Source organism: Crocodylus siamensis, chromosome 2 (genome assembly GCF_052110815.1).
Source record: "Crocodylus siamensis isolate JL-2025a chromosome 2, ASM5211081v1, whole genome shotgun sequence".
Classification (NCBI taxonomy): domain Eukaryota; kingdom Metazoa; phylum Chordata; order Crocodylia; family Crocodylidae; genus Crocodylus; species Crocodylus siamensis.
Genome location: NC_143396.1, coordinates 224,215,342 through 224,230,084, shown reverse-complemented (window position 1 = coordinate 224,230,084; position 14,743 = coordinate 224,215,342).

Here is a 14,743-nt window from a genome sequence, read left to right as displayed (position 1 = left end):
TTCTCGAGTCTTGTCTGCTTTCTTAAAGAAAGTGTCCAAGGTAGTTTGGACAGATGTTCTCCAGGGAGATGGGCAAAAAAGTGAATTTGTTTGCTGGCATGGCGTGGCGTGGCGTTGTGTTGGATCAAGAGTCTTAAAGTTGAAACTGATGTCAGGAAGTCAAAACAGGGTGTCAATTTATAAACATTGTAAGTGCTGTTCATTGTAACTTGAAACGTTCTAAGTTGAGGACTATCTGTACATGATCACATACTCCTCATCTGCCTCATTTGGTGCACAAAATGGACCATGAAAGAGGCTGATTTGCAAAAGGAAGGACATTCTGTAGTGTTTATGGCATTGAACTAGAACCCAAGAGAGCCCTGTTCTATTTTTGGCTCTGCAACAGACATCTTGTGGGACATTGGACAACTGTATCATAATATAAGGGAACTGAATTAAGGTTTCACCGATAGCACATACTGGCACTTCCTAAATATGTGATCTTCACTTTGCAACCTTAATAACCTTTCAATGTACACTTTATGTGTAACAGTATTAGTTTTAAACATGGACTAATGAAAACAGCCTCCTAGGATTCCAAAATGCAGAAAGTGTGAAAATCTTTCAGCCTGATGTATAGCTGCCAGTGCTTTTGTTTCATACGAGCTGGTAGCAATAGATCAGACTGCTGTCAGCAGCAATGTCAGTTAGAACAAAAAGTTCCAATCCTCTGATCTTAAAGCATATACAGGATCCCACTTCCACTGCTTCTGACCATCTCTCCTGCACACTTGCAACCAGGTCCTCTGGGTTCAATGTAGCCCAGACTCCTTTTTACACCAGCTCATGCAAAAAATCCAAGAGCAGAGGCAAGGACTGAAGATCATCTAAGTTTCTGATAGCAGTGCCAACCAACATCTCATTTCCAAAACAATGCATCTACAGCCCAGGGATTCCCTGCACCCAGTGGTAAGTGGGAGAGATGGCTGGAAGCTAAAGAAATAAAGGAAAGTAGAATAACTGGAAAAGGGGAAGCAGAAAGAGAAAGAGATGAAAAGAAAAGGAAACAGAGTATGCAGGCTAGACAATGGAATGAAATATATAAAGAGATTGGAGGGTATGGGGAACAAAAAAGACGGTATTAGTTGGAAGAGAATAGCATAAGAAAAAGACAGAATAAAAGGGAGGAGAGAAAAAAAGGAAGGATGGCAAAAAAGAGAGAGAGGAAAGAAAATTAATTAAATTTGGAGCTAGAAGAGAAAACAAAGAAAAAAGAACTGGATATAGTTGGGTGGGGGAGACAGGAAAAGACTCTCAAACACATGAAGATAAGATGCAGTCATATCACTTAGCTTCTTTTTAGGTTTTCCTAGGATAGTAGAACCCCTAAGGCCAGCCTCCTTCTGTTGGAAAAATAAATATAAAGTAGTTTGTTTCTGGTTTCATAGACCCAAATCAAAGGATTTCTGTTTGTTGGAAAAAAACCATTACTTTCTACTCATTCCAAATTAATCTGTGCTGCTGCCTCCAGGGAGTTGCAGTTTGGGTGCCTCACTGTCCCAATTTTACTTTATGGTCGGCCTCAAGGCCTGGACTCCATTTCCCACAGTGCACCACAGTTGCAGCACTCTCAGGATGTACTACCAGAATTGAACCAGACACAAGTCAGCCGGGTGCTGGGCTCGAGTTTCACGGGTTTGGGTTTGATGTAAGACTTGTATATCCTCCCCAGTTTTAATGGTTCTGTGTAACATTGTTTCTGCACCTGGTACTGTTAGAAGAACAGATGTCAAACTGATGGCTATGCTAGTAGACATTTTACCATCTAAAATTGGGTGTGTGCTGTTGTTGGGCGCAGGGTAGTGTTGCATAATCCCCTGCACTTCTGATGTTTAATTTATTGCTTCGGGAGCCTGGGAGTCATGAAAGCAGTTTGTAACCAACCCGCATTTAACTTAGGGACATGGGCAAGGCATGGGAGTTATTGTTTTTTACTTGTGGTACTTTATAGAGTGTTTATGGCTTTGTTTTTTTAAGATGTTTTATGGCTGTAGTATACATGTGAGGGGTGGAGTCGTGGGGGTTTTTTTAGGACTTTATGGATCCATGGCTGCCTGCAAACTCAGTTGGTTGCGCTCAGTGGCCCCAGAGGTCCCTTCCAGTCCTATGTTCCTGTGTTTCAGTTCCAGCATGAGCCATTCCTCAGTGATCACACCTAATCCCATCTTGGAAATGAATATTAAGACAGAAGAATATCATAAACTGAGGAAAAGAAAAGAGAAACGCCCAAGGAGCTTGGCTGAGGACTCACATCCCTCATTATGAGGAACCAAGGAGAAGCCTTCCAGCACTTCAGGTGATGTAATATTAGTTTAAAGACAGTACACACCTCTGCCTCTGTGGGTTAATGAGCAGAGCAGGCAGGGGCAAGTAGACACTGAGGCAGCTGCTAGCTAGAAATGCACTGCAATGTATTTAGAAAGCAGTCATCATAAAAAATTCCCGTCTGACACTGCAAAGGAACATTCTGCGTTTTTAAATAAAAGAATTTGATTTTGCCTGTGAACTTCAAGGAAGAGACTGGAACAGGAATCAGCTTGTGCTTCAAGGAGGAAGCAGATGAAGTTTTGGAAAAGTTGTATTGCATATTACATCTTTTGAAGGGGAAGCATAAGCTGCCCTGAGCCCTTGTGAGAGCCAGCTTCTTTCCCCCCCCCTTCATTTTTCTTAAGTGGAGGGTGTTAGCCCTGGAGTCATGGGCAAATACCAACATAGACAATTTACACAATTAGATTCTGCTTCTCTAAACTCTGCCTAGTTTCACTTCAATATATTATTATCCACTTCCTGTCCCAAACTGCTTTACAGTGTAGTGCTGCTTTTTGCAATGTTGCAGCTGTTGTGTTCACTTCTCTCCTTGACTAACAACCAGCTGTGTCCTCACTCCTGACTCCACCACACCCTCCTTATTACACCCTCCCCAGCCCCTGGGAGCAAAAAAAAAAAAATGGGTCCAAGAAATCTTCCCCTTGCTCTCGACCCTTCCAAGTCAGGCAAACACACTGCAGACTTCCGTCAGTTGGAAGACATTTACTGAACTCATGTTTAAGCGAGAAGGGAAAGCATGACAACAAAAATTCCTCCAGGCACAGGTTGTCTTCCCTGTGGGATCTCAGATCAAAGCACCAGTGCAAGCACTCTGCCTCTACTAGCCCATTGCAAGGCATCCTGGCCTGGCTGCTCATTCCCACCCCCTGGTGTTGGAGCCACAGCATTTCACATGCAATTGTAAATCAGTTCCCATTTGGGAACAGCCACACACTCAGTGGGTGTGTCTACATATTCAATTAATGCAGCTGAATAAACTCAGGGGAAAGTTTATTGCTCCCAGGAGCTGCATTTGCATATGTATCTGGGACTGCAGGGTGTTGAGGTGGGGTGGAGCAACCCTGACCGGCAGAGGACCTTGGGGGTCAGCCTGCCAGTCCAGGGGCTGCTCTGAACTGGCTCAACATGCTGTGGAGGGGTTGGCAGGGACACGGGGATGTTGGCATTGCACTGAAGCACCCTCATGCCCCAGCCAGTCCTGTCAGCGTATACATGTGCACTGCAGCAGAATAAATAACTACACCATAGGATAGTACTTGTGCCTGGCAGTGCTATGCTATAGTGGAGTTAATTAGTTTACTCCGTCCTAATAGCACCACACATGTAGACAGTGACATTTTAGTCAACTCTGCAGTAAACCTCTTATGTAGATGCTCCCAGAGTGCAGCACTCACAGCCACTGTCACTTGGAAACAGCTGGTGGTAATGCCATCACCCCATTCTAATATTATAAAAGCCTTAATCTGTCTGTCCATAATGCTTTACTTGCACTCTGATTGACTAACAAACAGCCAGTCAGAGTGCAAAGAGGCATTCAGACAGGTGGCAATGCACGGCCAGGATGGTGGGGATGCAGGGGGGCGAGGACAGCGCAGCTGGCTTCATCCCCCCACCCTGCTCCCTGGAGGCGATGGCAATGGAGCAGACGGAGCGGGGGGACAGGGCAAGGCCAGCACCAGTGGCCTCACTCCCCCTGCCCTGCTCCCTGCAGGTGGTGACGATGGGGGGGGGGCGGTGAGGCCACCGGAGCTAGCCTTGCCCGCGCCCCCACTCCTTGGGGGTGACGGCAGCGGCAGCGCAGGGGGGGGAGCAGGTTCAGGATGCTGTGGGGGGGCAGCGTCACTGGCGCTGGCCTCAGCCCACCCCTCCCCACTTCCACCGTCGCCACCTGCAGGGCCAACCCAGCGGTGGTGAGGAGAGGAGCGGGCCCAACACGGGGTGGGGGGGAGGAGTGGGTGCACTACGATGGCAGCGGTGGAAGAAGGGGAGGAGTGGGCCCAGGCCTGATGCGGGAGAGGGAGCAGTGGGCTGGGACGGGGGTGGGGAGCAGTGGGGCGGGGAGGAGACAGGCCTGGACCCCAAGCAGCAGGTGGGAGGTGGGGAGCAGGCCCAGATGGGAGGGGCACAGGGCTCTGTCCCTGCCCCCCCTCCCATCACTCTTGACGGGCAATTGGCTAGTTTTACATAATAACCTAGACATGGGTCCCAGGCCCTCCTCAGCCTGAGGAGATTGAAATACCTCTCTCCTACATGACCCGCTCCCCCCACCTAAGGACAGTGCCCTACCCACCAGGTGACAGAGCAGGCTGGGTGAGCGAGTGCAGGTTTCAATCCGCCTTTTGCAGAAGTTGGGCAACTCTGTAGCCAGAAACGCCAGTGTCACAGGGCCTGAAAGAGCGTAAGCAAGAGGAAGTATGACTCTAGCTGACTGAGGACACTCCCCTACATGGGATGAGTGTTGGGTTCTGGTCTCTTCTGCCAAAATTACTTCTGTTTTTTTAATCCAATGAGAGCCTAGTGGACGGCTGTCCAATTTCTGCATGGTTGGGGCGGAGGGGAGCCTACAGGCTGCCCCAGCTAACTGCTGCTTGGTCACCCTCCTTCACACCCAGGCCACATGCTGCACTGCATCGTACAGGAGCTCGCCACCGCACCACCCCACTATACTGTGCCAGGCCCCCACCCCCTAAACACTGTGCCACCTTGCCCCCCACCCAGTCAGAAGCTACCACCTGCTGCACCAGAGTCTGTCAGCTTCAGGCTCCCTTGGCTACCCTGCCCCACCCCCAGGGGCAGAGGCTTAAGCAGGGGTAGGGGCAAAAGTGGAAGCTGCACAAGGGGAGGGGGAGCCCAGAGCCTGGCAGCAGTTGGAGCAGATTGAGAGCCTTGCGTTGCTGCAGTTTAACCCCTTGGGGGGGGCCACATGTGGCTTGCAGACTGCCAGTTGGACAGCCCTGGCCTGGTGCAAAACACAGTGTGGCATCAGGGACTAAAACCCAGGACTCTCCAGTCTTACTTGAATGCCTTGATATGTGGGTTAGGCCCCCTTTCACTTGCAGTCCTACTAGACTCATGAAGCGTGCATTGCTGATTGCACAATGAGGCAGATTCAACAGGAGGGTGCCTCTCCCCAAAGTATTGCACTCTCCTGGGAGATGGGCAATGTGGGCTTGAATCCCGGAAGGGCTAGAAGGGTCCAAGACCTGGGTCTCCCATGCCCTGGGGGAGTGCTCTAATGCTAGACTGTTACCAAAAAAAAGCAGGCACAACACAATTGCTACTTAGGCACTTGCCTCAGAGGAAGTTCTGTGAGTTAATGGAGGTACCCAGTGTGCAGAAACACCCTTTTGCTGAGCATTCCCTATGGGTTAGAGCAACGCACCTCCCCTGTTCAGTGCCTGGATGCTCTGGATTACCCATGGGACATGCCTACTTGCTTAGGTCTCCCTATGCACTGTCATTGTATAGGGGCCTTAGGCACCCACAGGCATGTTCCATACCCGAAAGATCACCAGTGAGGATGCTGTGATTCTTCTCAAGCCCTTGGTTTCTAGCATGTCTAAGAGTGGTTCCCAGGGGTGAACCTCAAGTTGCTTCACCAGCAAACTTCCAGGTTTAGAGTGTGTCAGTGGGCACAATGGGCAAGGTGTGTTCAAGATCCTCAGTTTTGGGACTGGCCACTGCCATGGTGTGCATACACCCTTTGAGGCTGGATCTGGGCCTTAATGCTTGGTATTGTTATGGGTTGCCCAATGCATCTTCATACACACATGCTGGCATATTTAGAATGTAATGATCCCCTGATCCCATTAAATACCATAACAGAGACTGAAGGAATGCAGCCAAAAATCCTACTCCTCCAAGCTATATTAAGAAAGGCCAAACTGTTACAACATAATATTGTAAAGTTGTTTTCATACTAGCTTTGAATTATTTAGTACCATTCTCTAAGGGCCTATTGCTTCATGACCCTTCTCAGAATTTGAGATAAGAAATCTTGGAGAGGCACTGACGTAATCTCCAGAGAACAGACGAAAAAAAGTTTTCTGTTGGGAGGCTGCTTTCACCTACCAGACACCAGAAATGTCCTTCAAATGCAGTTCTACTTTGAAAGTGATTTTGTAAAAATCAAGATGCCAACATCCTATAACATGAAAGAGGGGTTGAAGCCAATGTCATGCTGCAGAGATTTAACTGTTGGGTTTTTTTGTTTGTTTTTTAATTTTCCGTATTCTGCGCCAAATTAGCCAAAAAAATCCAAATCCAAGAAACAGTCCAGAACCATAAGTGGCCGTACTACTGGCAAACATCCTCCACCCCATCTGGGGCTTCAGATGTTTCCAAAACCTTTGGCAGGCATTCTACTTGCAGGCTCAAGCCTGGATGTTTGGGGTCCGGACCCCTGAGTTTTGCCTGCCCTCAGCTGTAAGGACGCAGGGGCAAGCCAGAGAGGAGTCTCCCATTTCCATAAAGTGGGCTTAAAGCTATGACTTTCACACTCCCGCAGCTAAGTGGGAGGTTTACTATACATTACCTTGGCAGGTACTATCTCTGCACCAGGAGAGCGGTCTTCCCTGGTGCAGCTAGGACGACCGCCTCCATGGTCACGGTGCTTCCCTTGCCAAGGTAAGCATAAATTATGCTTGATCCAAGCCCTCAAGAGGCCAAGATTTAACTGGGGGTCTGTACAAATTACTCTAGAAAGCAACAGTAGAGACAAGAAATTCTGTTGGCTGTATGAAACTCCCCACAAAATTCCATATACCATCTACAGAGAGCTAGCACAGGTGTGAGAGATTTTCATTTAGTAAACAGTTTCCCTGCGGTACTCAAGAAAGGAGAGGCTCTTCAGCTCTCCGTCTCACTGCAGGAGTGAAGAGCTATAAAAACCTGACTTTCGTCCCTACTGTCAGCAGATCTGATGCTAAATATGCACAGAGACAGTCTTTCATGATTCCCAGGCTATTTTTCCAGGGGGGGTGGTTCACCTTTCACTGCACTTTTAGGACTGAAGAATTCTTGTTTCATTTTCAATCATGTTTTAAGTGTTGTTGACTGTAGCATATTTGGAGGAGGATCACAATAGGTTATAATATCATAGGCATTAGACATGGGAAAGACCTAATTAGTCATCTCACCCTCTCCCCAGGATAGCAAGATACTGTTTCCTACAGTATATTGTCACGTAGGAAGAAAGGCAAGCCTGAAATAGACACTGGGCTGCCATAGGCGCCTGTGGCTTTAGCAAGACTTGATTTCTTTAGCCCAGTTTTCAGAGCTAAAATGGGATAACAGCACTTACCTACCTACACATCCAGGCTTGTTGAGAGGATAAACAGGTAATATTTGAAAAGCCCATTGAAGTGCACAGCATTATCTTTAATCTAGTTGACTATTAAATGTCTAGTACTGTTTCTGTTCCTGTGCCAGTAGTAGATTGTGGTCACAGGGACATACAAAGACCTCCTGCTAATTCAGAAGTAATTTAGCTCAATGAGATACCCTAGATCCATGGTTCTCAACCCTTTTCCTACCAGGACCTACCCAGGCTTGTCCCAACCCACAGCCCCCTGGCCCTGCTGGTGCCTGACCTCCAGTTCCCTGCCCCCCTCCCCCCCAACTATGCTGATGTCCCTTACTCCCAACCCACAGCCTCCTGCCCCCCACAGCCCTGCCGGAGGGGTCCCCAACTGCCCCTATCCTGCTCGGACCTGAGCACAGTGGACGTGGTGGCTCCAGCTCATGCAGGTGGCAGTAGAGCGAGTCCAGCCCCAGCACAGGCTGGAGGGAGGAGGAAGAGAGGCCTGTGACACCCCCCTGCCCTGGGCTGGGGCTGCCATGCCATGCCAGGCATCCTGGTCGTGGCCCCTCCTACCCCCAAGCAGCATCTCCCAGCGTCCCTGTCCCTGTGAGCATGGGCACCAACCCCAGTGCCGCCAGCCGGGCCACATAGCTTTCCCCTACCCCTTCCCCCTGCTGAAAGGGGCAGGCATCTTCCCACTGCCCCTCTGCCCTGCTGCAACTTGTGACCCTTTGAAATATTCTTGCGACCCACTTTTAGGTCACAGCCTACAGGCTAAGAAACACTGCCCTAGATGCTCTCAAATTGCTGCTTTGTTTATGCCTTTCAAAGATGTGACTCCCCAAGCGGATATGGGCCAGACACCCTTGTCTCCAGATACCCCTGGAAATTCATGTAAAATACTGCTATTCTAGCTGGATAGCATCTTGCTTTCTCTTTGGACAGGTTTAAATGATTATGCAAGGTCTGAGACAGTGGGTTCCAGACCTTTCAACAGGGCTGCTGAGCCAGGAGGCCTCCAACAAGAAAAAGGGAGGCCTATGGTCCCACATGCTGTGGTCGCAGACATGTAGTTACAATAGGTGTCCAGGTGCGTGAGGAACCCAGGTGGGCCAAGTAGCTATTGTTATCATAGCTGCATCATCTGCTCACTCTTTCCCCACCTGGAAACCTACAGGTGAAACTTTAAGGTCCAATCATTCACTTGAAAATCATTGGCTTTCTGGGTGCATAAATAAGCAGCATCCTCAAATTATTACCACCCGTAACAAACAGAAACTTTTCTTCTCAGTCCTCTGTAGAGTCCCTGACCTTCCTGCTCATGGATCCCCAAAACCTTTTCCTTCTATATTTCTTTTTCATCAGACTCTCCCCTTCCCTCACTATATCCAGTTACATGTGTAGAAACTTGATTTCTCACTACTATGTTATACCCCTTCAGCTCACTGTTTCTAGTTTTGTTCTGAGCCTAGGACTTAGCAAAGCTCAGAAAGATCGGAGCAGATCTTGACCCCAATCAAATTTCTGATCTGAATACCTCAAGCCAGTCTGTCTATAATTTTTGCTCCATAACAGGTCCTGAGCAAAAGGTCCTCCATAAAAGGTCTGGACACTGGCAACATGAAGGCAAATTGTGACTTGGGCAAATTGTGAATGGGAGACATTCCCAGGTGAGCAGCCTACACAGGACATTTCTTCTACAGGAGTAAGTGGGAATCACGGACCAGATTTGAGTCTCATGGTCTCATGTTTGTTGCCTGGGCAGCACAACCAAGTGCTGTCCTGTACTCAGTGCTTGTGGTAACACCATGATCTAGCCTCAAGGGAAGCTTAGACAGGAATTTTAGCTGGACTCATCTGCACTGTAGCAATTCAAAAAGGCTGGATGCTTCTAAAATTTACAGTCTATGTACAATTCTTGGATTTTTCAAACCTGAGGTCAAGAATGTCAAGAAGTTTGCTGCCTGCCAACATTTCTGGTTCTTCCTAGTTGACTCAGAAATATCATAACAAGAGCTTCTCTTGTGGGATCTCAGCACTTTCACTTCCAGTTTCAGCCTCAACCAAGACATGCAGAAGCAGAGGATGAAAAACAAATGAAATAATTAAGGGGTTAGAACTATTTAAAAGTTCATTAAAAATCTAGCAACTCAGAGCAAGGGTGACTAAGAGTGCAGCAGATCTGATGGCCGTTTGTTCTGAAGGGAACGTGCAGAGCTCAGTCTTCCACGGTTCACTAAAGTTGGCAGTAGTTGGCCCCAGACAGATGCCATGATTTGAAGAATGTATCTCTCAGTAGAGAGGCCTAGGCTTGAACTGGTTTTGGAAGTGAAGTCCTATCTCCATATGTGAATCCCTCTCTCCGTGGCAGAGCGGAGGCATAGAGTAGAAAGTCTGGGGCACTGATGCTGCCCATGCTCTTCCTGTTTGCAGGACAGAGGGTATTCGTCTCCAGGGCTGGCAGCCTTTCTCACCGACCCTAACTTCACTTGAACACAACAGCTTTTTTTTTAAAAAATGGTTTGGCTTGAGTATTGAGCAAAGGCTTGGGGGGAGGGTGGAATCTTCTTTCAGCTGAACTACTTCACCCTTCCCTGGTGCTTTCTGCACCCCAACACAAGTATTGTTCTCACCCGTTTCTTTCTCTGCTGCTAATTAGTAAGTCTCAGCCAGCACGTCCTCCAGAGTTAGTAGCTCCCTTAATCTCTCTGTTGCTAGGGCACGCCGACATGCACCAGTGGTACTAGTTCCAGTGTGATGTGGGGGACTGTGGAGAGAAAGGGCTGATCAAACAGAGTCCGATAAAAAAGAAGTCCTTTTTGGTAAGGCTGAAAAGTTCACAATGGGGGAAAGCCCTGGGTGAATGATAAGGCCTGAAGAAGCTCATTAAATTGAGGCAAGCTGAGCTGAGTTATCTTATCCTCCCCCCAGCATGGAGGACTCTTTTATCAAAGTGGGGGAGAGGCATCATTCCCTGATGAAATGCTCAGTTAAAAAAAAATGTAATTGTATTTCTGAGGGCAGCTTTTGTAAATCAGCCCTTTAAACATTTTTAAAAGTAACTTGAAGTCCCAATGAAAAGTGCCAGATTGACAGTATGGGAGACTGAAGGCCTTTGTTTAACCCGATAAAAGGAACCTGGCAGTCAGTGGGACCATAACTCATGACCAGTTCTGCCCCTGACCCAGACAACATCCAAAGGAAAATAAGCACAATATATATAAAAAACCCCCACATAACCAGGTCATTAGAGCCTTCATGAAGCCTGGGGTCAAATCAGATTTACAGGCAAAATGCTCAGGGTTCAGGGAGTGTCTATTATCTTCTTATTACTTTCTTATTAGTACTCAAGCTTGCTGCAAGTGCAGTCATAGCATCTTACAAAGTAGGCTGTAGCCTACAAAAGCTTATGCCTCTCTAAGTTAGCCTACAAGATACCACGCTGCCTTGCCTTCTGCTTGAACTAGTTCAGTCACTTATAATTTCAGCTCAGATGAATAGGGATAAAAAGATGCGTGCATTAAAGCAAAGAGAAGTAAATAGTGTTTGCTTGGCTACATGAGCTCAACGGTCTGCTTAATTTGGCATGTGTCCCCTGGCAGCAGCCAATACTTGATGCCTCAGAAGAAGGGGAAACCCAGAGTTCTGTATCTCATCATGCTGTACTGTGCAAGAAACCTAGATAAGAAAACTGGTTACTCTGAGCAGTGAGAGCTTTGCTGTGAGGGTGCAGCTTAACAGAAGGAACAAGAGGGAAACGTAGGTCAGTTCTGGTGCAGAAAAATTCCATAACAGTCGCTAAGCAAAATAACATAAAGAAATCCACATCTAGTTGTCTACTTCAAAAGCAGATTCATTTGTATTGCATTTTATAAGGCCAAAGAGGCTTTGCCAAGGTGTGGGAGAACGTGCTATGCAGAATCTGACCATGGTCTGGTTCCTTGTATTATCTCCTCTTCAGAACTTCAGGCATCAAGCACTGACTTGGGTGTCAGACTCCCCACCCCAAAGGCAATAGAGAAGTGAGTGCAGATCCAAGCCCCTCCACCGATCAGCAGAGATCAGATCACTGTGTGGGGAAAGTGTACCTTAGAGTGGAGGCTGAGGCCTAAGAGCCACCATTAAACAGCAATCCATTGCTGTAAGCAGTTACACTAACACCCTGTATGCACTGAGGCTCCTGCACTCGATACCTCCACCCTCAACAGGAATTTCATTCTCAATTCAAACAACCAAGCAATTGTGCAGGTGATGCTCATGGACTTGTGGCTTTTCCTAGAATGGGTAAAGTTATTTATTTCCAACAGATGATTTTACTTGAGTCTTTAAATGTGCAAATCCTTTTTTGTTAATCCCTCTCTCCTCCCACTTCTAGTAGCTCCCCCTCCAAATCCCCCAGCCCTAGGAACAAACAGGGTCCCTTATTGCATGAAGAAGACAGGATTTTCCACATGGCAGCCCAGCCTGAGAACAGAGCCTGACTGTTTGATCTCTTTCAGGTATCAGGCATCCTTCTGCAGGCTGTTGTAAGACAATCCTTTCCAGCTGAGGGCTTTCCTCTGAAAAGGGATCAGGTGTTTAAGCAACAAGCATGCCCCTCTTAACTCTTTCTGTTTTACACCAGGCCTACAACTCCAAGCTTTTGCTGGCATAACTGTATCAATCAGGGTTGTGGTGAGATGTGAGTTGTGACGGATATAGCTGTGTTTTTGCCAGTGCAACTTATTTCACTTCAAACTGGAAAGAAGCTATAATAGCAAAAGTGCAGTTTTGTGAGTAAAACCTACATCCAGGCTGGAAGTGCTCTATTGCTGTGTATACTAAGGGTGCCCCTACACATACGCTTAACGCCGCTATGGACTAATTTGCTGCAATGTAAAGCATCACACTCTACAAGTGTGATGCTATTAGACTGCAGCAAACTAATTTTCACCACCATAAAATGGTACTGTTGGGGATAGTACTTTCTTACAGCATTGAAAATAATTGTGCCTAAACACATGTGTAAATGCTGACCCAGGCGTACAATGAACCCGGTCAGCCCAGACAGCAAGGGATCAGGCCCTTGCCTGCCACCTAGCCACACAGCTCCACTCTTTGGGCACTCTTGTGCTCCAGCCAGCCCCTCCACTTCCCCCTGGAGGCCAGGGCTGACGCCTGAGCCTTCTGCCAGCCTGGCGTTGCTCTGCCTTGGCTCAAACAGCTGAGGTCCAAGGTGCATTGGAAGATGCTGTGCTCAGGAGCAGCTGGATCTGGTGCAAACTGCACCAGAGTTTATTCTGTTAACCTAATTGCACATGTAGATGCACAACTAGATCAGGACAACTAGAGCAGCAAAGCACACTTAGTATAGCCCTGGCTTCAGAGAACAGGATGGAAAGATTCAGTTCTCTAGGGTCCCTTTAATTGGTAGTGCTCCTCAGACACCTATACACATACACTTAATAACATTAACTGTGCATACACTTAATAACATATAGACATGGCAAATTTAAATCCAGTGAAACTTTGTTCATGTAAGAGGATGAAAGAAAGAGGTCATGTAGATGTCGTTCAAAGATAGGTCTAATTTACTGAAGGCAGGGCTACACAAAAGACCTGACATGCCTTTGTCCCACACCACTGTGTAGAGGGCAGGACACACTAACTATCTTATCTGGTTTGGTTTTGCAGCTATGTTGTACTCACACTGCATTGGTATAAATGATGACACAAAGTTCAAAACAGCAGAGACTCTAACTCTTGTATTTGGGATGTGATCCCTTACGTCCATTTGTCAGATGCAGCCATTCCTGCCTCAGTGTCAGGTTGCTAACCCAGGGCAAAGGCATCTCTTTCCTTTCTGCCAGGTTGAGGCATGATCTTTCTTCATCACTTTTTTATGATTCTGAATAACCACAGGAAATCTCACTCCCTCACTTCTCAGTGTCCCTTTGTGCCTTAGTCTCTGTTTTGTTATGTTGGCTGCACACTCATTCATTCCTTTCTAGTTTTCGTTTATTTATGCCTCCCAAGTTCCACATCTAGCTTGTAATCACTGGCTTTGCATTTGGTGAGAAGTCTGCTTTAGTTTGACACATTTCACTGTGGTGAAGTAGCCTGAGATAATTTTGAGCAGAGATTTGTATCAGTCAAGTTTGTTCTTGATTTTTAGTCTTAGTGAGTCATATGTTGGTGTTCTGGGAGCTGGGTTAGTATCTCAAGCATTTTTCAGCTATGGTTAGAGTTGCTCACTTCACTGATTGGGAGCACATATGTGTTGGGCCTGAGGAGGAGCAATAACAATACATCGAAGCAGATTGTGCTTTCACTTGGTTTTTGTTTTTGAACTGTTAGTGCTTAGTGGTAGAGGGAACAGTTCCCTTTTGGTTGCCTTGGCACCAGACATTGAAAATCCTTTTCTGTATCTTGTTAAGCAAAGAGAACTTGCTCTGCAACCGATGGCAGAATTCCTGGGCAGAAAAGTCCTATCAACACTAGACCAGGTTTGCCTGTAGTCCTTTATACTAGTGAACCCTCCCAGTGGAGCTGCAGTTCCATACTAGTTTCCCAAATGAAATGAGTTATACCAGCAAGAATAATTTTGCTGGTATTACTCTTTCTAAACGAAGGCTGTGTGTAGCTGGGAGGGGTGTGTTTCACAGTCCTAACTGACATAACTTTGACAGCAAAACATTTTAGAGAAGGCCCAAAGGTTTCTGTTAAGGTTTTATCCCAATGAGAACGATCAGCTTCATATTACTGTGGTAAATAGGTTTGGACTATAATATCAAATAGTTTTTGCAGGAGGTTTGGACTATAGTGTCAAATAGTTTTTATTGAGGGCATCGTATCTTAGGCCTGCAGGTTCAGGCACACCAATACTTAATGGTAGGATAAAGGAGGGGAGAACTTGGTACTGAAAGGATGGTTTCATTGTAGAACAAGACAAAGTATCAGATTCTTGTCTTCAGTTGGTAGCCAATGTCCAGCATGCAGGTCAGGGCTACCTACCACTTCAAGCATTGTTCACTTCTGCTTGCATTTCCATTTAGAACTCTGGGGAGTCAGCAGGTCTCCAAAAGTACTGTA